This window comes from Ambystoma mexicanum, chromosome 1p (genome assembly GCF_040938575.1).
Source record: "Ambystoma mexicanum isolate Mex_15411 chromosome 1p, UKY_AmexF1_1, whole genome shotgun sequence".
NCBI classification, from domain to species: Eukaryota; Metazoa; Chordata; class Amphibia; order Caudata; family Ambystomatidae; genus Ambystoma; species Ambystoma mexicanum.
In genome coordinates, this window is record NC_090921.1 from 44,258,502 (window position 1) to 44,285,006 (window position 26,505).

Sequence of the window (26,505 nt, forward strand, 5' to 3'; positions counted from 1 at the left end):
TGACAGATGAACTCCATCACTGCAGTGGTGGGGTAAGAGATGGGGTCAATCTGGTGTTCCCTGCACCACGTCTAAAATGTTCTCCATCTGCACGCATACAAGGATCTTGTAAACGGTCTGAGTGCAGCCAGCAACATGTCAAGTACTTCCTCAAAGAGGTCCCAGTCATCATATCTCATCCTCTAACGAGCTACACATGTAGGTTGAGGGATTCTGGGGTCAGATGGAGTATCCGACCGTCCGACTGGGTTAGGAGATCCAGATGCCGAGGCAACCAGTGAGGTGCACAGATGTACAGATCCAAGAGATCGGAGTACAATGTTTCCCTCGCCCAGTCCGGGGCGTTCAAGATCATGATCGCTCAAAACCTCTTCAACCTTCGGAGATCCCTTGGAATGATGCGTATCGGAGGGAACACGTAAAGGAGAGGGAAGGCCCAATCCACCAGAAACGCGTCCCCCAGTGCACTGTCCGCTGGGAATTCCCTCAAGCAGAACAGTTTGCATTTCCTATTGGACGCAGTTGCAAACAGATCCACTGTTGGGGTACCCCAGAGAATGAAGACCTCCTCTAGGACTTCCTGGCACACTTTCCACTCGTGTGAGACATGCTCTGGCTGCTCAGAGCATCTGCCAAGTTGTTCTCTGTGCCAGCCAGATGAACTGCTGAGACTGAGATCCTGTTCTCCAACAACCAGAAACAAAGCATCATCGCCTCTGTGCAGAGGGGGAGGGAGTGCACACCACCTTGCTCGTTGAGGTAGTGCATCACTACTGTGTTGTCTGTATAAACGAGGACATGCTTTTCCTGCAGAGATGGGGCAACCGCTTTCAGGGCTGGTTGATAGCACGCAACTCCAGCCTGTTGATGTGCCACCTGGCTTTTGTCGTTGTCCAGAGGCCACTCACCTGCAAATCCTCACATTGAGCGCCGCAACCCTTCAAGGGCACATCCATGACTACTCAGGTCTGAGGCGGAGGGGGCCAGAAGGGTTCCCCCACCAAAAGACTGTTACGGTCCGCCCCCCAAGACAGGTTGCTGACTATTGACGTGGACACTGTGAGGAGATCTGTGAGAGAGCCGACGTATTGAGACTACTGACCTCTCAGTAACCATTGCAGGGATCTCATGAGCAACCTTGCCTCTGGCACTAGAAAAATGCAGGAAGCCATGAGGCCTAGGAGATGGAGAAAGGAAGCTGCTGTCAGAGTAGCATTGTTCCAGAATAAATCCACCATCTGCGTCAAACTGACTACTGTCTACTCGGCTTTCCCCACCCGGGTACCTAGGGCTGCTCCAATGAACCATATCCGTTGGACCATTGTCAAGTGGGACTTCTTTAAATTTATGTAGAAACCCAGCCTGTGCAGCAGCGAGCAGGTATCCTGTAGATGGGACAAGACCTGCACTACAGACTTCACTTGGATCAGCCAGTCGTTGAGATATGGAAATATGTGGACTCCGGATCTCCTGAGGTGAGACGCAACTACTGCTATGAGCTTGGTGAAGACCCTTCGGGCGGAGGTAAGACCAAAGGGAAGCACCTTGAACTGATATGGTGAACCTTAGAAACATCCTGTGGTTTGGATGGATTGGCACATGAAAATAGGCATCCTGTAGGTCTACGGGCACCAGCCTGTCCTGATGTTTGAGAACGTGGAGAATCTCTCTCAACATCACCATCCTGAATTTGTCTTTCCTCAAGAACTTGTTCAAGGCCCTGAGGTCCAGAATGGGACAGAGACCTCCTCCCTCTGGGAGATACCTCTTCCACAGTACCCTTCAGCAACAGGGCTCTCAGTTCTTCCTGGAGCTCCTGTCCTGGTTGGAATCGTACCAAAATGGCACCCACATTTGTGTGCACCTGCAGTCACTGTGACTTTGGGGGTGCACAATATGAGAGCAAAACTTTTTGCGCCCAAGCAAAGGAGGGGTTTCAGGGGTGTCCCCCGCTCTACTTGGGCACCATAATGGGAGTCAGGAGTTGCAGGGGTGTCTCAAGCTTGAAAATAAAAGCACCCTGCAGTGCCAGCTCTAACCCACGTTAATGGGAGGAGCTGATGCCACAGGGATACAAGGGTGTGGATGGCACACACAGAAGTGTAGCGCCATCAAGGTAAGTGGGGTGAGGGGTGGGAAGCAAAATGTGGGCTGGTGGTTGCAGGCACAGTCATCTATCTGATCACTGTGCTGCGCTGTAATTGGCGCTGACATTTTCGTTGGCACAGTTACGCAGTGATCACATAGATTTGGCCCGGTTGGATTGGAGGTGGTCTGTCTGGTGGCTTTCTTAGAAAAGGTAGACAATAACCCCATTGAATGAGCTGTAAAGCCCAGGTATCAGAAGTAATTCCCTGCCACTGGGGCCAGTGCTCCATCAACCGTCCTCCAACCGGTGCTCTGTGAGAGGTGAAATTAAAGCGGCTTCAGAAGCTTGGCTGCCCCAGCCGCTGACGCTGCCTGGTGACCTCTAGAAGCCCCTATGCCCCTTCCAGAGCGTGAGTAACACTTCTGCCCTTGCCTGGCCTGTGGGAGCAGTACGCTTCTGCCATAAGGAGCATATCTCCTGTAGCCCCGTGCCCTAGAGGTGAAGCTTAAAGTAGGTTTGGCCGGCAGCGCAGCTAGGCCTAAGGATTTGGCAGCGAGTCTTGATTCCTTGTACTTTTCAACGGAATGGTCGGCTTTGTGGCCGAAAAGAAGATCGCCCTCGAAGGGCATGTCCAAATGTTTTACTTGGACGTTAGGTGAAAAACCAGAGGTCTTCAAGTAGGCCTGCCTGCTCAGCGTTATGGTCGAAGACATAGATCGCCCCACATAGTCAGCGATGTCCAGGCCCGTTTGCAGCGGCTGCTTCGCCACCTCCTTCCCATCCTCCACTAGCTGTAGGAAGCCCTCGCCCATCTCTCCTTCCGGGACATACTGGGCAGCATTTTTCACCACCGTCCATAGACCAAAGCCGTATTTGGCGACACTGCTTGCCACATTGGTAGCTTTGAAGGCCATGCCACCCAAGGTGAATGCCTTCTTTGCCAAGGCACCTACTTTATTTGCTTCTCTGTCTGGGGGAAGTGTGGATGTAGATGATGCAGGTCTTGAAGAGACCGTAACAGCTCGCATAACACGCCCCACCAGGGAAGGGTGAGAGGAGAGGTATGAGGGGTCTCCTCTAGCCGGCCTGTGCTTCCCAGAAATGGTGGGGCTGATGGAAGGAATGGATCATAGGGTTTGCCATAGAGTTGTAAAAGGATTGGCAAAGGCCGGGTTCAGAGGCATATTCCGTTCAGTGGCAAGACCTTCCTCTAGGATGTCGGTAAGGTCATAACCTTGGGGGGGTGCCACTGTTCAGTGCAATCACAGGGTGTCAATAACCCTTTCTACCACAGCCCTGTATTTAGTTACATTGTGAAGGCTGGGACTGCTGAAACTCTAGGTCAGGCAAAGTGTCCAGACCACTGCCGTTTTGGAGGCCTTGAGCTAGCTGTAGAAGTTTACTATGGTCGTCAAAATAGTCGACCCCACCGGATATTTTCGTTGTAGTATACAAAGATGATATTTAGACTTGTTCCCACGATCTGGGACAACATCACCATCCTGTAAGGGAAGTGTTAAACCAATTGCGAGACCATCATCTCTTTGCTAAGTTGGAAAAGAGTATGTAAGCCTTTTTTTGTTGAAGCTGACACATCCAGTCTAGCTATGGGAGCAATTTTATCTTCATTGTTAATGTCTATGGTGGGGAGTCATGGAAAGATTATTGCCTTTGAGTTGATCGTTGCACCCCAATTGCAGATTATCCTGGTAAGAAAGAGAGTCCAGACTTCGTATTTGTCACTAATTACTCGATACAGAGCCGAAAAATCAAGGACAGTATCCTGAAAAGATGGAGTATGTTGCAGAATGACAACAGAACCAAAGAGTTGTTTGAGAACCCACCTGGAATTTACTAGTTGATACGCATGGGAAGCAAAAAGACAAACAGAGAATGCAAGATAAGCATCCGGGTACATACCCGTGTATGAGCTGTGGAAACTGCAATAACATAATGAAAGGACCACTCATATCCCACCCTCGAACAGGAGAGCAGATTAAGTTGACATATCATGCAACATGCCTGTCAGAGAATGTTACATATGCCATCAAGTGCCCTTGTGCCCAGTATTATGTAGGAGAAACCGCACGCAAAGTACGGGTTCGCATTAATGAACATAAATCATGTATCAGAATTAACAACAGAGCATCATCAGTAGAAAGACTTTTTCATGACAGTGGACACAATGTCGCTCAACTCAAGTTTGCAATTCTGGAAGTTATACCAACCAAAGACCAAAACAGAAACATGAAGAAATTGAGAGCCCAGAAAGAGGCGCAATGGATAGAAAGGATGGGGTCGATCGCTCCAGTTGGAATGAATGAGGAGCTAGATCTGAGCTGTTTTTTATGAACAATTCTATTGTGTTTTATGGTTGAGTAACACTGAAATGTGAATATTTGGGCACATTAGTATGAATACAGGAAGGGAAATGCTTTTTGCATTTTGATGGATCTTTGAGCTTTATTTTCGTTTATTCTGTTTGGTTTTGATATTTATGTTCATTATTCATTTTTATTATTTATTTTTTATTATTATTATTTGTATTATTGTGGTTTTATTTTTATTAATTTTTGTTAATTTTTGACAATTTTTATTTTACCGCAATTTGCAGCAAGTGGCAAATTTTGTCCAAAAGCATTATGTTACGTCTTTTAAATGAATTGGAATGAATTCCGTTTTATTACAACATTAGGTTTCATTTATTACCACATCGTACCAATATGGTTGCCTAACAAGCGTGAGGAAAGCTAGTCATTTGTTCGATTCTAAAATGGCCGCTCTATACAAAGCAATGGTTGCCTTAGCAACAGGTTGCTGCCACAACACTTTTCTACAGACATTGCCGAGGAAGCGTGTCAACGCGCTCAGCTCCGGCAGATTCTGCTATTCTAGTTAAGTGAAATGGAATAGGACCACGAATAGGATAGCACGCAGAATAACTTAAGTTTACTTATATGTGCACAATCTCATTACAGAGACCGAGTTGCATGCGTTAGTCTCCTGTGGACATGACTGCATGGGACAGTGGCAAGCATACAGTCGGACCAACCAGGTCCTGAAGAATATAGTTAGTTAACGAAATATGTAAGTAACTGGTGCACTTGAAGACATTGTATTGTTTTGAATTTGTAGCCGGAATGTATTAACTAACACGCGGCCGTTCTCGTTACAGAGACGACTGCTGATCAGATATTCTTTCCGCACGGGTGGACGTGCTCGTTTTTCTTTGAGCTCTGATGTTTTAAAGGTTAGTGATACCGTTTTGGCAGACGTATTGAGAGTTACATATTGTTATGGATACTTTGAGGTATACTGTGGACACCGCACTGATGATTACTTTCTTTTTTTCTTTATTATGATTTTACATTATTTTCGTTTTTGTTATTATTTTTTATTTTTTATTTTTCAACATTTTCCGACCTTGACATGGTTCATGGGATTTGCATCATCTGAATGGAAATTGGGTAATGTACTATTGCTACTGTGTTTTTTCTTCTTTGACATATGCACCTGATATGTTGATATGCAAATGTTTTATTGATGTTGGTGAATTATGATATTTGTGTTTGATTGTTTAATGCAATGTTGATTTGTTCGCAATATGGAATTATGTGAAGACAGTTGAGACCGAGTATTATAAGTAAAGGTGTAATCACAGGCCCTGAAAAAGGGTTTTTTGACCCGAAATGCATAGGCCGCAGATGTGATGAATTCTGCCGTTATAATTTATCTTTGATTCAAAGCAAGCAAATGAAGTTTGATTTATTAAAAATGTCTCTTTGAAAAAAGGAATCAATTCAATAATTTTTTCTACGATTATTTTTGAACTACGCCACTGAGTAGTGGAATAAGGGTGTGCAGCCTGCACCCCTGGCCACACGGCTAAGGTCTTTTTTCTTTCAGATTATCCTGGGAATGCCATGGTTAAATTGCCACAATCCTGTGATCAATTGGAGTAGGAGAGTTTTGGATTTTAAGTCATAATTTTATAAAGAACATTTTATTCATTTTGATCAGGCAGACGAGGTAGATGGTTGTGGAGAAATTCATTCCACTGGAGCTTTTGTCGGGATCTTGCCAGAGTGGTACCACGACTTTGTTGATGTTTTTGATGAAGTTGAGGCTGGGGAACTAGCACCACATAGGTCTTATGACTGCAAGATTGAGCTAGAGGATGGAGTAACTTTGCCAAGTAGTAGGGTGTATGCTTTGACTGAAAAAGAGAATAAGTATTTAAAAGAGTATATCGATGAAAATCTGAAGAAAGGTGTCATCAGCCATCCACAGTCTCCAGCTGCCTCACCTCCTTTATTTGTTCCTAAGAAGGAAGGGAAGTTGAAAGCATGTATTGATTATCGTTCTCTGAACAAAGGGACCATAAAAGGTCGATACCCGGTACCTTTGATTTCTGAGATTCTGGTTCAGATTCAAGGATCCACTATCTTCGCCAAATTAGATCTGAGGGGAGCCTATCATTTGGTCAGAGTCAGGCAGGGTGATGAATGGAAAACAGCTTTCAAAATCAGATTCGGATTGTTTGAACATCAGGTAATTTCATTCAGATTATGTAATGGCCCAGCAGCTAAGAAATCTTGGATATTTTTGTTGTAGTCTACATCAGTGATATTTACACATTTTTCCCATGATCTGGAACAATATCACAATTTTTTAAAATTATTATTTATTGAAAACATTGTTTATAGTTTGTTTAACAAACTTTTACAACTTTCATTTTCATTTTTGACTCAGCATATCAGTTTTACATACACATTTTCATACACATTTTACAACAGTAGAATTATATCAAACAGCTAAAATAGCAAAAGGTTCCCCATCGGGAGTTCCCTCCATCAGCATAAAATATCTACATTAGATGGAGGCTACCTTGTGGCACTCACATAAACACGCATTTTTTTTTTACATTTAAACAGCAGCATATCCACGCCTCGAGGTTTGGGTTACATCGTGATCTCTCCAGTTACCAGTCAAATATATATACTGTTTGATTTCAAATCGAATATAGCTCCTTCACTGTATACCTCTCACTTTCGTGTGGTTGACCCCACAACCAGTTAGTCGCAAGGAGACAATTACCCCTTAAGCTGATTGAGGACAAAAGGACCTCAATCAGCATTATCACAGGGGATACAACTTGCTCTAGGTTTTGTGAGTTTTTTTTCTAGTTCAATGTTTAGGATAGTCTGAAATCTTGTGAGCCATAAAATGGCTTTAGTGGAGTTCCCCCACATACATGCGAGCCAGAGCCATTCTCTTGTGGCACCCCAAGGCAAGCTACAGAATGCATTGACCAGTTTTTTATTCTGTCTAATGTTGATAATTGGTTCAATTTAAACCTCAGATATAAATCCCTTGATTTAGGGCAAGGAAATTGCGACAGATAGGGCTTATGCGGTTGGCGATTGGTTGAAAATGTGGCCGCTTCTTTGTAGATTTTAAATTTGTCAATGGTATTTATTATTTTACACCAGTCATGCGCAAATAGGCGAAGTTTAACATGTGCTTGCCGAAATTTTAAGTGAGCAGTGGTCAAAGCTAAATCAGCCAATAATGCAACCATTTTGGAATAAAATGTTGCAATCGATGGAGGATTGGCAGCATTCAGCATAAACCCCAAGTCTTTGTACGAAGAATTCTGCGGGGAAAAAAACATTTTTCCTAGATTGGATAATTGCCACCAATTATAACGGGCAGAAAGAGACGTTAAACCCAATTCTTGCCTTAAGACTACATTAGGCAAGGAATTAGCCAAACGCAGCACCCTCTTCCGTAGGCTACTTTGTAGCTGGTCAAGAAGTTGATATATATCCGCTAAACACATGTCAAGTGCATAAAGTATAATCGACTCGACTTTGAGGGTGTAAAACTCAAAGAGAGGAAGTAGAGAATACTTACAATATTTATTGAATACCATACGCATTTGGGTACTGAGGATTTTAGCGTTTTCGTGAAGCACATTCTTCCACATTGTATTTGCATTGGAATCAGATATTGTATAACCTAAATATCTAATTGAGGTGGCCCTAGGAATATGGGTGCTGCCGATGGTCCATTTCCAAGAGCAAAGATGTTTCTTGTGATTCCTGAATATGAATATATAAGATTTTCCTGCATTGAATGATAAATTGTGGGAGGAGCAATGTTCAGCAATTGTGACAGCTTTGTTTGCAAGCCATTTGGTATGCGGTCAAAAATTACAATATTGTCAGCAAACGCAAGCCACTGTATTTTTCGATAGTCAAGTTTTGCAGGGCAGCTGGTTTGTTGTGCCCAAGAATCATTGATGCCACATAAATACAAATTAAACAATGTGGCCGCCATGTTGCAGCCTTGCTTAAACCCCACCCCAATGGGGATGGGATTAGTGGTTGCACCAGCCTGGTTTACTCTGATATAGTATACGGTTTCCGTATGTAATTTTTGCTATTAGAAAAATGATGTTCGATGGAATACCCATCATGTGCATTTTTAACCAAAGCAGTCCCCGCACCACACAGTCAAAGGCAGCTCTCAGATCTATGGAGGCCATATACAAGGGCCCTGCACCGGGAATCTTTGTTTTAGCAAGCAAGTGTGCCATAAGCGTTGCATTTAGAGCTGTTCCCATATAGGCTCGAAAGCCATTTTGGAAACGCGAAAGGATGTTGTATTTTTTCAGATGAGCATGAAGTTCCCGGAGTAAAAGAATTGCAAACACTTTAGCCACAGCGTCTATCAAGGCGATTGGCCGATAATTTGCTGGGTTGTCCCTTGAGTCCTTTTTATGAATTGGTACAATTATTGAGCCTAGCCAGGAAGAGGGGATCTCCATGGTTGTTAAAATGTTATCAAATTGAGTTTTCAATATTTTGGCTCACAAACAAGGATTGCGTTTTAAAACGCAAGGAGGAATACCCTCTGGGCCAGCTGCCTTAGAATATTTTAAGGCATGGATTGCACATTCAATATCTTGTAGAGACCATAAGGGTATCGGTAAATTGGAAATAGAAGGTTCTTTTAAATTGATATTATAAAATGACAGAGGAAGCACCAATTTCTTCTCACAAAAGGTAAACCATGAGTCAGTGGCTATAGTAGAGGCCTGATTGGTGGTTAAGGTACCTGAATCTGATCTAAGCTTTGCCCAGGTGGTGCGCCTGCCATTACGACATGGAGAGACTAGTATCCTTTGATTGGCCAGATTGTGATAATGGTGTTTTAGATTCGTACACTTATTGCGATAAGCATTACAGATCTTTCTTTTTTTCTTCGCATAATCCTCTGGTAAGCAGTTAGTGTGTTTGAGTGTACATAATTGAGCATTTTTTAATCGTTTGGCATGATGGATTTCAGGGCAACCAAGATTTAGAAGTGAATGTTGTAACCTGTTATTTTCATTACGAACAGTCGGTATTACGTTTTCTATCACTTCCAAGTAGTTCCTTGGTTCTAATTCATCTTGTAATTCAAATTCAAGATTTCCCTGGTGCCCACTAAGCCACCCATCAATGCGAGCATTCATGTTGTCACATAGTCTGTTGTTCCATCTGAGGGAGAGGCCAGGACGGTCTTCTTCCAGGAATGCTTGTTTGGGATCTAGATTCAGGTTAGAAATGGTGATAGTAATAGTGAGCTGAATTATGATATGATCCCCAAGGTCAGGATCTATTGTCAAGATATTAGTACACCGTTCCTGTAGATTTTCTGAAATGGCAAAGTGGTCAATACGTGATGCCAAGACTCCCCTCTTCCAGGTAAACCCTGCCCCCTGCTCGTCAAACGGAAGAAAGGCTATATCCCATAGAGCTAGATTGTTGTTCCACAAACTGCCTCTATCTACGGATGGTGAGTTAGAATCCTAAACTGTGATATAGGCGTCAGGCTCCAAGCATTCAGCGTTAAAATCGTCACCAATTAGTACACGACATGCCAGATGCTGTGTTAATATTTAATCGAATAGCTTATTAAGTATGTCGAATACAGTGTCAATTTTTACTAGAATGGGGTTATGATACACAGATACACATAAGTAATATTCCAGGGAGGCCTCAGAAAATGAAATTAATACAGCTAAAAAGGAAATTGATTTGTGAACTACGTGAGTGATAATGCGCAGCTTTGTGTTTATGCAAATAGCTATACCGCCATACGGTCGACCTCTCAGTCCACGTTCAGAAAATACTTGGTAGACAGTAAAACCTGTCAATGTAATTTGTTGTGTAGCCATGGTTTCTTGGCAGAGCAGTATGTCACAGTTAGCAGCGTAACTCGAGTTATTGCACCATCTGTACAAGTTTTTAAAACCACAAGAATTCCACGAGAGAATGCTCAGGTGGTGAGGTTTGGTAGTTGGGGACATTATCCGTATCGGGATTCAGAGTGGCGGCTAAAGATGTTAGACATTACTTGCGCTTTTAGCCCTCACTGTACATTTGGAACAACAACTGATGGTGTAAGTTGTGTGGGCAATGCCAGTGGCGTTTCATTGAAAGAGATTGCATCATCTAGTGATTCAAAGGAAACGGGAGAGAGCCTGATCAAATGCAATTCGCGCTTGTACTGCCACACTAAGTCAATAATGAGGTTTGTTTGATCTTTACACACCATCCGATGGCTGTGAGTATGAGGCAGGGTAATCCATTCTATATCGTCCGAATGCAAGGTGCGTAATGCAGGAACTTGTCTAAATGTCTTCAGCAAGGCAGAACGATTCAGACGTTTATTGCCATAGATTGCAGGATCAGTATCCCACCCCAAAATAGTAGAAGATGGTGTTGTGATTTTGTCATTAGATATGATAGGAGGCAAATGTGTTTGTGGAGGTACAACAGCGAAAGGATCTTCCAAATGTACAGATTCAGGAGAGTTTTCATTCTCTTCATAGTTTCGGATGCAGTTCTGCCCAATATGTGGTTTGAGCTGCGACCTACCGATTGGTTGGTCATTCAGGGATAAATCTAAGGCATGTAGGGGATCTCCGAGATTAGGGATTTCACAGGCGGCTTTCCGCACTTGGACTAATTTAGAAGGCATCAGCTTGTTGAATGTTGATAATTGAGTTTGAATAGTGGTCGAAGTTTTTTCGAAAGGAGAAGTCAGTGTGCCAAAAGGGATGGTTACAGTGCCCTTTGCCTGTGCCACTGTCTTCAACGCTTTCTTGTTCGATCGTACAGTGCAGAGTTCCTCAACTCTGGCGACTAGCAGGAGAGTTTTTTTGCTCTCCATCGGTAGTTCCTCACTAGGTAGGCCTTGCTCAGACTCTACACCTAGGTGATCTGCATGATCTTGATTCAGAGATGTTTCAGTTGTAAAATGTATTATTATTTTTTTCATTTTTGTTTTTTTCATTGGATTTTGTTTCCATCATTTTTGAGGGTGCCTGAGGAGGTGTTCGTTCTGCCTTTCTCTTTAGTGCTCTAAGAAAGAGGCGTTTCTCTTTCCAGGAGGCAAAGAATTGACCAGCAATGGCGGTGTAGCCCTTTTTGGCATTGCCCTTGCCTTCCGGAGAGACGCTCACACTCTGGACTTCTGAGAAGAGGTTCGTAAAAGCCGACGGGTTGTCGGGATGGAATATTTCACCCACCTCTGTATCTTCATCTGGCTCTACATAATCGGTCGGAGAGAGCCCAGGGTTCCCCTGCAGGAAGAATAATATCTTTTTGTTAATTACCTTTTGGCGCAGTTGAGCATGAGTGAGTATCTGGTGAGGGGTGGCAGGCGGAGGGGCAGCAACCGTTTGTGCAAAGGATTGGGAAAAAGAATAAGCAGTTGTTCATGTAGGATGCGGCAGGGCAGTAGGCACCTCCTGTTCTGTTTGCTCAGTTTCTTTTGATGTTTGCATCAACCCCACCAATGTACTCTTCCCCGAGTCAACAGATACACCCTTCCCGGGGAGGTATGCTAGACCTTCCGAAAGAAAAGATTTGGCAAAGATAAATCCCTCAAGATTATTGATTTTAAATAGGATTTGATTCAGTGAGGACTTGCAATCTCTCAGTTCATAATGAGTGTAGTCGTGTCCTCTGTCTAATAAATTTAATATCTGTGACAATACCGGATAAGATGCCTCTAGGGTCTGCATGTCATCCGACGGATCCAGTAGATCAAAGCCCAGGGGAGAAGCAGGAGCGGCTTGAGTAGGTGAGGAAACAGCTCCTGGAATCGGGGCAGTAAAGTCTGTGTTGGCAAGAGGAGATACTAAAGGGCTATGTTTTGCCGGGGCAGTGATTAGTGGTGGTTTTTTATCAGCATTATAGGTTGGGGGCATGTTGGATAGGTTGCAGGCCACACTTTCTTTTTAGTGAAGGTACACATCTAACCCTTCTACAACTTGAACCAGTAACCGGAGTGGAGGGACCATCAGAGAGCCATACACGTTTTTCTAGGGCAGCAAGAACTGCCGGAGCCAAAATAGAATTATCAGAGGGAGAAGTATTTAATGTATCGATATTATTCTCCCCTGTTAGGCAGGGCTCGTCCATTGTCATGCTCAGAAAACCTTTCCGTGCAGAGGACGTACGAGTTAATCCTGCTATAGAAAGGGGAACAGCCGAGTTGTCTGATGCAGGCAATGTTGTGTCAGCCTGAACATGCACATAAACAGGTGCTGCTTCATGACAAATTAAGTCAATCGTGGAAGCTGTGTTTGAGGGAGGCGCAATGCTCCGCTCCCCTTGTGAACACACCATTTTTGCCATTTCCACAATAGGAGACAAAGAAGTGGTAGTGCCTTTAGTTGCTTTTTTAGTGAGTGTGCTCTTTGCCACCAGATTACTGGGCAAACAACCTCTGCATAATGATTAAACCATTTAATACTAAAACCATAGGTTCACAAGCAACTCCGCACTTGTTTGTTTCAATAAACCATACCTGCACTGGTTGACGAATTTGAAACGGTGGATTGAGATTGCGTAGTCTGTAGGTGCCACCTGACCGCACGTGTTATTGCAGTCAAGCTATTGGGCATAGAGCTCCACCTCAAGGCACCCGTACTGAAATTTGTGACATCTATTAGAGTGCCATGTAACAACACAACATACAGCAATCTTTGCAATGATCAAAGTAAATTGTAGCTAACTTTTTAACCTCCTCACTGCTTTTAACACTGTTTGTGGCAGCGAGATGTAAGCATAAACGTCTCCGTATTAGAAGATGTTTACAAACACCACTCATTTTTAAAGATCAGTAAACGCCGCCAAGAACAGAAGCTTGGAGATCACCCAATCACCTTTAGCATTAAAGTGTGCATTTAATGCTCAACAATACGTGCACTCCAACGTTTCGTCAGTATACTAACCCTCAAGGGTTCAAAGGCTCAGCGCCTGCAGTCACCCTCTGACAAATGTAAACATACGATTACCTGGTATAATTGTAACATTCACATAGGACCAAGGTAAACAAGAGCTTTTTACAACATAGGAGCACACTATCTCAGTTACCCAGAGCCCCTGTGCCCCGCGCCACGCTCCCTGAACAGTAACCAGTACTTTTGGGTACTTTTGGGTGCGCACACGAGTGCGTTGGGTACTGGATATTTATTGTGTCCCAAAAGGGGCGTCAGCGTGCAGCGGGCGGAGACGACCCTCAGTGTAATCACCTTGAAATGAAAAATAGAGAAAAGAAAATGTCTCAGCACACTACTTCTAAGAAGGTCCAATGCAAGCAATGTCCAATACAACGTGCATAGGGAGTCACGCCAAGTGTGCACAACTTGCATAGGCAGTTACAGTCACCTTCTTTCCTTGCTTGAGGCCAGGCAATGAGGTGTCACAATCAAAGACGTCCGCTTGCAGTACGCTCGTGTGCACAGCAATGAGAGTTTGCAGCTGACAGCAGAACACACAGCGTTTCAACGGAGCTTCGGCAGCAGTCCACGCCAGTAAACAGTACTTCAGGGTACTTTCATGTAAGACAAGTGTTAAAGAGATTGAGAGATCACCATCTCTTTGCTAAATTGGAAAAGAGTCAGTTCCATATGGAAATGGTTGAGTTCATGGTTTCTGTGATTTCCCCACTAGGTCTAGAGATGGACAACAAGAAGGTGCAGGCGGTGAAGGATTGGCCAATTTTACAGGAGATTTATCAAAGATTTCTCATTGATTATTCTACCAATTAACTTCTTAAGAAGGGAGTGAAGTTTGCCTGGAGTAAGGAGGCAGAAGCTGTTAGTGCACTGAAAGAAAAGTTTGTCTCTTGTCCAATTTTGTTACATCCATTTCAATCTAAGCCTTTTTCTGTTGAAGGTGACGCATCTAATCTAGCTATGGGAGCAATTGTTTCTCAGAGGCATGGAGAGACGGGCCGGTTACATCCTGTAGCTTATTTTTCAAAGAGGTTTTCAGCGGCAGAGAGTAATTATACAATCATGGATAGAGAGTTGCTAGCAATCAAGTGGCCTTTGGAGAGGGGCAGCATTACTTGATGGGTGCTCGACATACGGTCACTGTACTCACCGACCATAGGAATTTATGCTTCCTTAAGTCAGCCAAAACATTAACTCCTAGACAACTATGATGGTCCTTGTTTTTGCTGATTTTGATTTTTTTGTGACCTTCAGACCAGGGAAGTTGAACGGGAAGGCTGATGCACTTTCTAGAAAAAGTGAGTCAGAATTTGAAATAAGTCCAAAGCCCTTGATTTCAGAGGAACATTTAATTTCAGCTAATACTTCAGAGGAAGAAAGTTTACCCAGCAGATTAAACACAGTTTGACTATTGATTAGATGAACGATTGGGTACGTGAAGATCCTGCCCGATCTATTTCGGAAGGTTTACCATACTTTGGTTCAAAGAGATTTAGAACATCAGCACCCTATTGAGAAATGATTCCTCTCTGCTCTTAGAGGAGGAAACCAGGTGCAGCTTTCATTTTAGGATGGGGGAGGAGGATTAAAGGAGATAAGAGTATATGAACAGAAGTTTGTTTTTTCATTTTCTGCAGATGTCCATTCCGCATGAAGAAAGGAATCTGTTGTTTATTATTTTCTCCACTTCTCCTTTCTATTGAGGGTGTTGAATTTCAACTGTGTACATTTCCAGTTATTAATCACACATCTTGAGGGATCTGTGGGATTCAGCAGCTCCTGCGGATAAGACAATTCAGGACTGAACAGTCAGTTAGGCAGAGGGTATGCGTAACATTGAAATCACCCTCAAGCCGTTTCACTGTATGTCCCGATTTTACACCAGCATGTCTATTTGGAATACTTTGAAACCGAGGCCCAAGCGGCACGGCACACCGGCACCTCATAGATCTGGTCGGAATACTGTGTTGGCAAGCTGTTGCAAACAGTATCAAAGTGGGCCTGTTCGTTCTCTCTGGAGCTCCATAATTCTGAGGCTATCATGCTCGGGCTCTTGAGTGCCCCCTTCCCCACCCTGCTTATGGTTACATATGTAATTTTTATGCAACTATAACATTATTTAAGAAGTTGTGAAAACAGAAAAATCAGATGACTCTGGGTGTAATCTAACTCTTTACAGGTGTTGTACTTTATGCTCTAGCGTTCAACACACAGTTTGTTACACCTTTCCGATCTTGGTCCTGGTGGCAAAGAAGGAAACTATGTGGTTCCGCCTTTTGCTATATGTCTGTAGAAACGACTAAGTCAGACGATAAGAATCTCAGTGGTATAGTTGTTCCACGCTGTCAACGAACATCAGAGGCGAATCACGTGATCCCTTCACGCGGTCACCTGACGCCAGCGGCACGTCACGTGACATCATTTCAAGACCGAGGACTCACTTCTCATCGCGTCGCTACTGAATTGCATGACGCTCCGTAAGTTCGAACTCTAGGAATCCTTTCCCAAGTAATTACGATACTCTGCCTGTGCTTACCGTTCCATTCTATCACCTTCTAGCCAGCATTCCTTTGCAGCGCTCTCTTCCTGTGACTCTTCCGAGACAGACCTCTCTTCCGGGATATTCTGCCTTACCTGATTCCGTGTTTTCCTCCTCTCGAACATAGAGGTTTCCCGGGTCATCTAGGCTCAGTGAGTTTACTCTTTCGGTTATCTCTTTTCTTTTCCCCTTCTTTGGTCTCGTTTCTAATCTCTATCCATTACCGCAGGAATCCCTGGAGGGTTCTGAGCACCAGTCACCATTCCTCGACAACGCTGAGTAATCATATCTCTAGCCCGTAGCTAAACCAGATTAACACCTTCGGTAAGAGCAACTCTACTCTTGTTTACTCTGTCTCTCTCTTCCGACTATTTCTGGTTACTTATCTGTCTTTTCTTTCATTAGAACCCGAGCTACAGTCTACAGTTCAGAGGTACTACGCCTAGGCAACCCGTCCACCGACAAGACCAGCTATCTACGCATCCAGGGTTTTATTCCCCAGAGGGTTTCCCTGGGGTTTGTGTTCCTTCACTGCTGGGGTTACATTCCCAGGGGGGAGTTCAGGATCCTCAGGGAGGCTTTTTATTTCTGCAGTTGCTGCTTCCTTGCCAACATTCTGACCAGGTTAGTGGATACTTATATTTTACTGTCAATTGTGGGGAAGAATATAACACACTTCACCTTAATCTTGGCCACTAGATGGGGATGTAGCTCTACTTTGTACTTTGAAAATGGCACATTCATGAGGAGGCCTGTAAGGAGAAACATTTTTGGTTCCCAATTGCATCACAAATGCACCCAAGTTGACCACCTCATTCTTATGGGAAATATTTATAGAAATGAACGTTTACCTTTCTCAAATATGAGGGTGAAATTTCATGAAACACCATCAGTTAAGAGAAAAACCATTCAACTCTAGTATTCGCCGAAAGACCCATCAATGACTGCATAAAATTAACAGAACCATTCAAGGTAATGGCCTAGGGGTACAAAGGAGAAGCTTTTACCTGCACTGAACAGTTTTCCAGTAAGGGATGAAGACAGACTAATCTACAGCTTCTCCTACCCCCACATGTTTCGTAGGACTTCAAGGTCCTTGGTAGGCATACTTTCCTCTAAACCCCATGCCATCATGTTTCATTCCGCCCGGGTGATTCTTCTATGGTTAGACTTGTTCGAGTACGTGAGTGCATAACTATCAGGTTCTGTTTGTCTGGTTTAGGAATGTGTGCTTGTGTGTTAGTTGTTTCCTGTTATGTAGTTGGTTTGGCCTTAACATTCCTTTTGCGGAGTGTTGATAGCTTCTCTAGCCAAGATGGAGGTTCTCAGTAAGCACCCTGATTGGCTGGAGGCGATGGAAGGGTGGACAAGGGTCATTCTAAACTGCCTTTCATTGTCTAAAGCCCAGCTGAGAGAACATGTTTTATGGAAGTTCCAGCTTTAAGACCTAGAGGGTCTTAATGGACCATTTTCAGCAGCGACTAAAGAGTCACAGGAGCAGTCCAGCTGATTGGCAGTGTTGGCAGGAGTTCTTACAGAAGACCAGGAGCTAAGTGACTGAACATCAGTTCAATAACTTTATTTCAGAATAGACCTTAAATGCAAAATAACTGTAAATATTTCCTCAAGTAGTTTGAGGGCAGCGCTGATAATTTAAAGACAGTCCTGCTTGCGAGCGTCTTGCTCAGTGAGCGTTTGAATCGAGATTTGACTTTTCGCTCTGAGCAGCTAATTGATGTTGCTAGGATACATGCTTACGTGTGCCAGTGTTTTTATCAGCTGTTCTCTCTATGCTTGCGCTCACCTGCCGTGTGATTTGTGTTTGAGCGTATGGCGAGAGTCAAATAAACCAGGCTTACTCCAATTAAAAGGGGTTTTTATCTTGTTAAAGTTTTTGGGGTTTTCTGCGTTGGGTTCCACCGTTGGAGTGTTGCACGCGTGCGTAGTGCATCAGACACTATCTTTTTGGAAGACGCGTGTGCGCGGTATGGCAAATTAACAGAAAGACATTGCGAGTGTGTGCGGTACAGCGAACCAACTCAGAGACAATGCGCGCATGTGCGGTTCAGCAAACTAACTTAAAGGCTTTGCGCGTGTGCACGCAAGGGCTATTTAACTTGAATTCACAGCTTGTGTGCACAGAGTATGAAGAAAGAGTTCTTCAGTGATTCAAATCTACATAATGACACAGAAGAGTCATATTATTTGAAGGAGAACATTAAAAAGAGACTTGTTTGGTTTTAGAAAATAGAAGACATTTAAAAACTCAGAAACAGTGTGATTGGAACTGCAAGTAACACTGTGTTGGTTCCAGCAAAACATTTACAAGGGAACCAGAAGGTGTTAAGAAGGACAGCAACTGAATGCACAGGAGTAAAAGGCTGCAACCAGTTTATAGAGCATCTTGCAAGTATTTAAACTCCTCTGGGCTGTCTGTAGAGGAGTACCAGGTATGCTTTTTTTGAGCAATTGTATTTGGATGTTTAGAAGAGACACATGTAATTCCTGAGTACATTTTAAGGTGGAATGTTATTTTTCTGTTCTATCTGCAGGTTTGGTTAGACCAATTGGTGCAACCTGGTGTTTTCTTATTTCATCCACTTCCCCCTTTCCCTCAGGGGTGAAACACAATGAGCTGAATTAGGAACTAGTTCTATGTGTTACACTTTGGGGGGATTGTTGGGGGTTCAGCAGCTTCCGCGGACATCCACCATCGAAACTCAGCATAACAATAGGGAAGTTTGAACTCTTCTCCCCTCACACTCCATTCTCATATGGGGTCGGGCAATAATGTACTTTTTCCTGAACATTGTCAGTTCCTGGTGTGGCACCATCCCAGGTCTGGATTTCGGTCTCCACGGATGATAAGACCTTCATCCTCATCCAAGATGGGTCAATGTTAGGACATCCAAGATGGCCACTACCTTTGCACAATGTGTGAAGTCACATGCAACCCAGAACTAGCAGTGATCCCCAGAGTGCTTCTACTATTTTATGAGACCACCATGGCTCTGCTTCATGGCACAACAAAAGGTAATCCTTCTTATTCTGATGCTCCCTTGTTATTCTAGTTCCTCCCTCAGTTCCTCCTCGCCAGTCCAGTTGCTTGCCCTTTTGTTCTGTCTTGATTTCTGGTTCCTTGCTTTCCTGGCAACTGTGCTTCCTCTGACTCACTGCCTTGGATCCTTGGAGCAAAAGGTTCTGTTGGGCACAATTGTTTTCAACTTTCCTATAGCGGGTGGCACATGAAGTACACTAATCTGGGCATTTTAGTGTGATGTGGACAGAATCTCTGACCTTCTATTATTCTCAGACGTTGTAAAAGGATTCCAGCAGAAGCTGCCTGTCTTGGCAAGCATCCAGAAAGTCTTGAGTCATTTGCCATCTTGTACCATTACCAGTGGTGGGAATGTGATTACAAAGGCTAGGGATGGAGATGGCTTTTTACTGGGATTTATAAAGTGCTCTGATTTCGGTTGCATAGTCTCCAGGCACGCTGGACGTCCTGAAGCAAAGTAGGGTAGGTTTGGTTAGTGGGGGCAGGGAGGAGTAAAAATGAAAGACCACTTTGCTGTTGTGTTGCTGTGCTGCTTTATGGAGGATAGCTCAGGGGAATATCTCTCATCTTGGAAGCAAGATGAGGCGGAGCAACACAACTTTGATCCCTGTGTCTGTGCTTAGAAACCTCTGGGTATTAAACGTGCTATAAATAACCCATTGCAATTACAATAAGCAGACAGGAAGTTAGCAGAGACCTGTGTGTGGGGTGAGTTTATATCTGGATGTTCCGCGTCAGGAGTAGAGTGGTGCTGTGCATTGTATGGAATCATTGTGTGCCCCTAGGAGGCCTTTGCTAGAGCTCTTGTATGGTATTTTGGTCAAGAAATGCAGCCGCCTATTATCTGACATCAGTTGGGACGGATATTAAACATTGTGTGAAAGTTTCTCAGTTGGTTTGCATGTACTGTGTTGGAGCACAGAAGTTAAAATGTCAGTGCGTAAGGGTAGCATAGGTTGTCTTGCGACATATCGGAAGAGCGCATAGCTTTATTGGCCACATTACTTAGATGCCAAATTGTAAGCAACCTCATGCACAACACAGTATGGCACCTAAGACAAGACTGACATGCAACGTCCCACCCCCCCACCTGGTGCCTTTCTGGTTGCCACTCTTTTTCCCCACTTAGCAAGCCCCACCCACTTGGTACCTTTCTGTTTGCTGCTCTTTTTCCCTACTTAAGGAACCGCCCATCCTCTTTTTCCTTTGCAGATGGGGAGCATGTGCAAGTGGATCTTGGTCGCCTTGCCTAAGCCCCGCCCACCTAGTGCCTTCCTGGTTGCCACTCTTTTCCCCCACTTTTTCCCCACTTAGCAAGCACCTGATCTTGGTCTATCAGAATTGTTGCTAGACCTAGTATGATAGCAACCCCGTCTGTCTCCAGCCCCTCCACTTACTTGTTTTCCCCCTCCAGCACTATCTGAAATGTCGTCAGGCCTAGTACGATAGTCACTTGTTTTGTTCCTCCCCTCTATGTCTTAGCTCTTACACTATCTGAAATGTCATCAGGCAGAGTATGATAGTTAATTTCACATCCTTACTGTTCATGGCCTGTAAGAATGTCATTGTATTTTCCCTTGTTCCCTCCCTTGCCTTGAAGCGCTTTGAAACACATTGTGTATAGGCACTATATAAATAAACTATCATATCATATCATCTCATATCATATCATAACGTCAGGGAGATAGACAGCCTTGCACATGATGAGGTGGGACAGCAGGGCTGATAATCTGTGGGACAATGAGGAGTAAAGTTCATGCTGAAGCAAAAATGTGATGGTATTATAAATGAGTTGGAGTGACCTGAATTCCTTTGTTGTTTAGGGAAAGGCTATGAATTTCAAGTAAAACCTCCTTCGTTATCTATAAAAAAGCTAACACTTACTGACTGCCATTTCGTACATTTTTGAGCTGCGTTACCTTTCAGTAGCACCCCTGCCCTTGTGCTAGTCTTGATGATTGTAGGCTTGTTGGATTTCCAGTGAAGATGTCTATTTTCTGCTTTTTTACCTCTTGCCATAAACAAGCAATTGGTTGGGTTGAAGGTTTGAACTATACCATGTAGACTATGATGGGAGCCGGCCCCCATTATGTGAAAAGATAATTATTTAAGAATGTTAAGCATTAAACCTATATTTGTGAAAAGGGGTTTAAAAGCTAATTAGGTTGGCTGACTCAAAAGTCTGTTATTTTCTCAAGTTCAAGGAAATCTCTGTAGTCTACCGACTATAAGTCGTTAACACTTTTTGAATACCCAGCATTATTTTTCCATCTTTTTCAATCAACATTACCAGACAAAGAAGTATATACCCTTTTTTTATTGTCCGTATTATTACCAATTTTCTACAGCTATCCGCTCTGCATAATGTTATTTAGGCCATAATTACATGTTTCTAATCCACATTTTAAATATTATGATTTGTGCACTCTCATTGCACTCTCGGTGTAGTCTAATCCTTTACATGTCTTGTCCAGCCATGAACACACTCCGCTTAATCTAGGCCACTAGAGATGGGGATGCAACACTACTTTGGTCTAATGTCTAAAAAGAGAACCAATGTGGTTTCCTGTGATGAAGTGCATGCCTTTGCAGGATGGAAGACTGTGATGTCATGTGGAATGTTGTGCTGTGAATGGGAGAATGTTTGAGCAAAGGTTCCAGGCCCAGGCAGTTAGGAAGCCCCTGCCTGCGTAATGGGTGCCAGTGTTTATTGTCCCATGTATATTACTTATGCAACTGTAACTTAAGAAGCTCTTAATATACCTTGAAGTAACCACAAGAAGCCTAAGAGGTCACATCATTAAATTTCCCAATAGCACCACAAATTCACCCAAGTTACCGTCCTCATGCTTCTGTGAAATATTTATAGAAATACATGTTTACCTTAAATATGAGTGATATTTTCCAACAAACGACACTATCAGTTAAGAGAGAACCATTTTCCCCTATTATTCTCCCAAAGGCCCATCAATCACTGTACAAATCTACGGGAACCATTTAAGGTGGCTGACTAGGTGTACTAAGGACAAGCTTCTACCTGCACTGGACAGTTTTACTGTAAGAGATGAAGACAGACTCATCTACAGCTACTTCTCACCCCACATGTTTCCCAGGACTTCAAAGTCCTAGTTAGTCAAGCCTGCCACTAATCCCCAGGGAATCCGGTTTCGTTCCCACTGGGTGATTCTTATATAGTTTGACTAGTTTGAGTATGTGAGAGCATAGTGATGTTCCATCTCTTCCCGCCTCACGCTCCATTCTCATACAGAGTCAGGCAATACTACCATTCAAGTTCGTCTCACAGATGATGGGTCTCTTTCATCAGAGATACAGACATATATTGGGGTGAAACAGGGGTGCACACTGGCACCTATACTCTTCAACCTATATGTGTGCGATGTGGAGAGACTGTGGCAGGGTCCTTCCATTGCGCTTGCTAGCATGGGGAGTATTAGGTTGGAGTGGATGGCCTTCGCGGATGATTTTATACTGCTTGATAGAACTCTGCGACGGCTGAGAACAAAGATGCATTTGTTCTTTAAATATGCCTTGGACAACAATCTTTTGCCTAATGCCTCCAAGTCTAAGGTCCTGGTCTTTTCCCGAAGAACTAAGACTCAAGCAGTGTGTTTGGACCATGGGACCGGACAGTGTGGAACAGGTCAAGGCCGTAACCTATTACCTCTCTAACAGGGATAGCACCGAATGTTGGAAAAATATTTTATCTGATAAAGCTAAAAAACAAACTGTTCAACTGAGGTTTTTGAAGCACAGAGCCTGCACATTCAAACTGTTACCCCTGAGGCATTATTACCTAGCCAAATCCACGATATGGGAAATACTTTAAACATCTTACAAGGGAAGCTTTGGAAGGAGGTACTGGGTCTCTCAATGGCTATCCCTAATGCTGTCATAAGACACGAGCTGTGCCTTGTTTCCCTGAAGGCTAGGTATGTTTGGAGACAGCTCTCTTTGTACAGAAGAATGATTGATCCCCCTCAAATGATCTGTATGAGAACTTACACCTAGCTATGCAAGCTGGCACTGTCCTTTCTATCCAAGAATTTAGAGAAAGGATATGCTCAGTGCTGGCTTACAATGGGGGTTCTCAGGAAGATCTGGTTCAAAGACCTGGGTAAATGAAAAATATTTTGTTTAAGACCGATTGGGCTGAAACAGTTGACTGTATTTTCTCTTATAGCACCTACGAGGAATATTCTCAATTTCCCCACGCTAGAGAGTGTTTACCGTTGTACCACCAGCATTTTCCCTGTCCCACCATACACATGACCTATATGCATTTTAGGCTCAACCAACTGTCTGCTTAAGAGAGGATTAAGCATTGGAGGGACTTCCCCTCACTACATGATAGTAACATATTCGATAACACATGTAGGCTTTGTGGGGTTCATGATTCCCTTGAAACCCTGAGACATTTAGTTACTGTGTGCCCACACTTTGAGGATGAAGGTATCAAATGCTTCAGGAGAAAGAATGCTGCTGACTCGGAAGTATCTAGGAATTTGTTTTGGGGCAGGTGCATGTGGGGCACAAGCGTTTCCTTGGTTTTAGCTTTGCATATTTTTTTAACCTGTATTAATTTTGAATTAGACAAGAAAAATGTGGAAACTATGTAATGTCTGCATAAGGAGATGAGATTTCGGGGAGTTGTACTGAGTTGAATGATCATAGTTCTTTCTTTTTTCTTGGATTTTTCATAAATATGGATTGTGTCTTTTATTCTGGGGGTTTGTGTGTGTATTATGTTTTTGTTTATTGTCTTTCTTTTACTTTTATTGTTTACTTATGTTGTTTAAGGTTTCATGTAAACTATATATGCAACAATGAAATAAAAAACAATACAAAAAAACTATACCTTCTTTTCCTGGATATGCACCGTGACATCTTTGGTCTCAGAGGTCTGGGACAGTCCGTTGGTACTTTCAGTCAACATTGATGACAGGCTTCCATTAGCGTCATCGTGCTGCGGGAGAGAGAAGAAGCAAAGTGTTGAGGCTCACACAGTTTCCAACACACAGCCATCATGGCTGTCTTTCTTCATGTAAGATTACTTCATATTTGAGGTTCAATATACATCATGTAGCATCAAGGGACTTCATATTAATGTTCGATGGAACTTTTGAATTCATTTTACCCTCAGATATTGCAGGCAAATTGAGTGGGAGAGATTAATTACACTTCAAACAATCAATAATTCGGAAATTGGTGGGAGAGAAGTGGCTGTCGGAAGGTGTCTTGCGCCTAACCTCTGATATGAGGAATTGAAAACAGAGAAGAGACAAGGTTTTTGTATCTTCAAAATTCAAGCATGTTGGCATTGGCTCGGATGAGATGAGTCATGCTTTCCAGAGGCATGGATCATCTCTGAATACAGGTTGAGAGGATATCTCATGGGTAACATGCTTATCCTGGATGTAAGACAACGCTGAGCAGCATTCGTTTGATTTCTGCCCCAGCACTTAAAGAGGATGTACCTAGGCATAAAGCATGATATAAAAGTCAATTGATTTTAGATATTCATTTGGAGGCTACAAAGTAACTGTGTTTGCAGTTGGTGCCTTACAGAATGTACATAAATATTATATATATGAGTGCTAATTTGCTGGTGACTTGTACCATCTTACAGGGCCATCTTAGGCCCTGCAGAAACCTGCAAGTTGCAATATCCCTTTCCTGCTTTGAAAGGCCTATGCAAGCGGATCCTACATCAATTGAGGGGGTATCTCCTGTTGTATTTGTTAAAGTGTACAGGGAATATTAGGTCCTGTAAAGCCCGACCAATAATCCAGAACCGGAACAAGCAAAATGTTCTGCTGAGCACAATAGTTATTGAACTTTCCTTTTGCAGGTGGTACATGAAGTGCACTAATCTGGACATTTTAGTCTGATGAAGACAGCACATCTGAACAAATATTCTCAGAGGTTGTAAAAGTGCTCCAGCAAAACCTGTCTGACTTGTCAAGCATTCGGAAAGTCTTGAGGTAAAACATGTGCTCTCTCGTACCATTAAAAGCGCTGGGAATGTGATTGCAAATGCTAGAGATGGCTTTTTACTGGGATTTATACCATGCACTGATGACAATTCCATGGTCTCCAAGCACACTGGAAGTTTTGAAAGAAAGTAGGGTATGTTGAGTTAGTCGGGGGAGTGAAAATGAAAGACAGCTTTGTTTTTGTGTTGCTGTTTGCAGACAGGAAGTTAGCAGAGACCTGTGTGGGGGGTGAGTTTCAAGGTGTTCTGCGTCAGGAGTACTGAGGCACGTGTGTGCAGAATGCAATCCTTCTGTGTTCCTAGGAGACATTTGCTAGGGCTCTTGTGTGTTAGTTGGATGTAGAAATGCAGCCTTATATTATTTGACATCAGTCAGGAAGGATATTAAATGTTTTGTGAAAGTATCTCATGTACTGTGTTTGAGCACAGAAGTTAAAATGTAAGTGCCTTAGGTTAGCATAGGTTGTCTTGAGACATAACAGAAGAGCATATAGTTTCATTGGCCACATTGCTTAGATGCAAGATTGTAAGCAACAACATCATACAAAACACTGTATGGCAACTAAGGCAAGACTTACATGGAACCACAGGGAGATAGACAACATTGCACATGACGTGGTGAGACAGCAGGGCTGGTAATCAATGGGACAATGAGAAGCAGAATTCATGTTGAAGTAAGAATTTTACAGGGTTGTAAAAGAGTTGAAATGACCTGAATTCTTTTGTTGTTATGTGAAGGCTAAGCATGTCAAGCAAAACCTCCTCCGTTATCTATAAACAAGTTAATACTTGACTACCATTTTGTGCATTTTTTAGATGCTTCATCTTTCAATAGCGCCACCCCTGCCCTTACGTTACACTTGATGTAGGATTGTTGGATTTCCAATGGAGATGTCTATTTGCTGCTTTTTTTACCGCTTACCATCCACAAGCAATTGGTGTGGTTGAAGGTTTAAATTAAATTATACTATCTAGACTATGATGGGAGCTGGACTCCTATATATGAACAGATCATTATTTAAGTATGTTAAGGATTAAACCTATAATTGGGAAAAAAGGGTTTACAGCTAGTCAGGTTGGATGATTCAAACGTCCATGCTTTTCTCTAGATCAAGGGAATGTGTGTTGTTTACCTTCTATAAGTCCTTAACACTTTTTGAAAACAGAAACATTACCCAGTATAATTTTCCCCTCTTTTTCAATCAACATGTCCAGACAAAGAAGTATCTACCCTTTATTCTGATTTTCAGTATTATTAGTTATTTTTTACAGCTATCTGCTTTGCATGATGTTACTTAGGCCATAATTACATGTTGCTAATCCACATTTTAAATATTATAATGTTTTGTTACATTTGTAATTTTTATACATCTTTATCAATATGTAAGGAGTTATGAGAATAAAAAGTCACATGACTCTGGGTGTAGTCTAATTCTTTACAGGTCTTGTACTTTATGCTTCAGCCATGAACACGCACCTCTGCTTAATTTAGGCCACTAGATGG